The sequence below is a fragment of the Anabrus simplex genome, chromosome 9 (assembly GCF_040414725.1).
Source record: "Anabrus simplex isolate iqAnaSimp1 chromosome 9, ASM4041472v1, whole genome shotgun sequence".
NCBI classification, from domain to species: Eukaryota; Metazoa; Arthropoda; class Insecta; order Orthoptera; family Tettigoniidae; genus Anabrus; species Anabrus simplex.
Genome location: NC_090273.1, coordinates 56,433,089 through 56,435,652, shown reverse-complemented (window position 1 = coordinate 56,435,652; position 2,564 = coordinate 56,433,089). Strand labels below are relative to the sequence as shown.

The 2,564-nt window shown below is 42.7% G+C and overlaps 1 non-coding gene across 1 annotated transcript; it reads left to right on the top strand.

Annotated features, from left to right (window-relative positions):
• Positions 1-1,812: 1,812 nt before the first annotated feature.
• LOC136881368 (5S ribosomal RNA) lies at positions 1,813-1,931 on the top strand. The gene has a single exon (XR_010861031.2). It is a non-coding gene; the product is annotated as a 5S ribosomal RNA (ribosomal RNA).
• Positions 1,932-2,564: the final 633 nt, after the last annotated feature.

The window sequence follows — 2,564 nt, the reverse complement described above, 5'->3', positions numbered from 1 at the left end:
GCTCCAGGGTCCATGGCTGCGCGCTTTCCCAATTGCGAGGTACTACACCACGAAGATAGAATTCCTAAGATCGCATTCCAAGACAGATGGCTACCTTGAATACAGTTGTATTCCACTTGATTATAACAAATGACATTCTAATTTTAACAACGTACTCCACTGTCAAATCCGCTGCGAAAGAATTCAACAACGCTGTGGCCATTATTCTTCCTCTTAAACTTAATGCACTAATCCTTTTCCCTCAAAAAAAAAACTTTAATCTATTATCTAACATCTACTAGTATCTATTTCAGCTCATTCCAGGAATGAACAGTTAATATTAATGAAACTTAATCGGGCACTATAGATCAATTGGTATCTTCATTTTTTGAATTATTTCTTGATTCTGACTTTAAAAAACCCTTCGTGCCTCAGAAGGAAACGCGCCGGCCTCTCACTAGTGTGCTCTGTGGTTCATATCCCGGTCACACCATGTGAGATTTTGTGCTGGACAAAGCGTAGGCGGGACAGGTTTTCTCCGTGTGCTCCGGTTTCCCCTGTCATCATTCACTGGAGAAAAACTCTCCAATATCATTTCATTTCATAATTGGCCCTGAGAAGTATGACAGGTTCGGCAGCCGGCACAGTTCCCATCGGGGTTGCTAGATGGGAATTCATTCCATTCCTTACCCAGTCATGTGACTAGAAACAGGCTGAGAATTTTAATTTCTTTTTTTATTCGGCGTTACAAAGATTGCTTATGGTGCATTATATCTGAAACCATTCACGGTAATAATAAAATAAATTGAGCCATTAAAATGATTTACTTCTAAAAAATTAATGTATTTAAAATTAACACTTTAATAGAGTTTTAATAACATTTAACATTTTTGAGAGGAAACGTTTTATCTGTTCCTCTAGTTCAAATTTACGCACAACAATTAATGAATTCATGCTGAAAAGTTTGTCTTAATGGAACTGATATTTCCAGTACAAATGCACATTTTGTATGATTATATACAAGTACTGTGAAACGAAGTGTGAAGTAAAACATGTTGAAGAATGAAATTAGAGTGTTTAAATAACATGCCCATTTTAGGGTATCAAATGCAAAAAAAAAAAAAAAAAAAAAAAAAAACAAAAAAAAAAAAAAAACACGATGAAAGTTCATGGGGATATCAACAAAACGAACCGCGGATACAGATCAATGTATGAGCTTTTAATAATTATATTGGCTTTACGGTCCACTAACTACTTTTATGGTTTTCGGAGACGCTGTGGTGTATGAATGTAGTCCCGTAGGAGTTCTCTTGCGTGCCAGTAAATCTACAAGCACGTGGCTCATGTATTTGAGCATCTTCAGATATCACCGGACTGTGCCAGGAAGAAACCTGTCAAGTTAGGATCATTCTTTGAATGAAGTCGAATGTATTTTATGCAAAGGGTGAAGGCAGGCATTCATACAAGTGGAGGCACATGGTTCCCCTAGTGCACCGTCACTGCAATGTCCTACATAGGAGGCTTGCAGTCGTGTGTCAACGTCGCACTAGCCGCCAGCGTCTTGGACAGGTGTAGGATTCCAACTGATGAGCCCACTGCTACGTTGAGGCGAAACGCTGGTAATTTCACGATTGAAAAGGCCTGAAGACATTAAATGTTTTTAACATTTGCGATCGATGACCTTTTTTCTTTACAAGTTGCTTTACATCGCACCGACACACATAGGTTTTATGGCGACGATGGGACAGGATAGGGCTTGAAGTGGGAAGGAAGCACCCGTGGCCTTAATTAAGGTGCAGCCCCAGCATTTGCCTGATGTGAAAACAGAAAACCACCAACGGCCATACCATGTTGAATACACCGGTTCTCGTCCGATCACCGCAGTTAAGCAACATTGGGTGTGGTCAGTACTTGGATGGGTGTCCGCTTGGGAACACCACGTGCCGTTGGCTCAATTCCCTTTTGCCGACCCCGTGGTGTAGGGGTAGCGTGCCTGCCTCTTACCCGGAGGCCCCGGGTTCGATTCCCGGCCAGGTCAGGGATTTTTACCTGGACCTGCGGGCTGGTTCGAGGTCCACTCAGCCTATGTGATTAGAATTGAGGAGCTATCTGACGGTGAGATAGCGGGCCCGGTCTAGAATAACGGCCGAGAGGATTCGTCGTGCTGACCACACGACACCTCATAATCTGCAGGCCCTCGGGCAGAGCAGCGGTCGCTTGGTAGGCTAAGGACCTTGAAGGGCTGCAGTGCCATGGGGTTTTGGTTTTGGCTTTTGGAAAATAGGAAACCACGTAAAACCATCTTCAGGGCTGCCGACCGTGGGGTTCGACCCCACTATCTCCCAAATACTAGATACTGGCCGCACTTAAGGGACTGCAGCTATCGAGCTCGGTTCGATGAAATTAAATGATGGTTTCCTTCTGGGGACTTAAATTTCGATTTTAAAAATGTATTTGTTGAGTAGAGCCCTACATGTCCGAGTAGGAAGACCATAGGTGAAATAGTCTGATGACCTGCAATATCGGCAAACATTTTTCAAAAATCGAAAAACGCCTCTGGGTATTGAACCAAGAAACACATTACA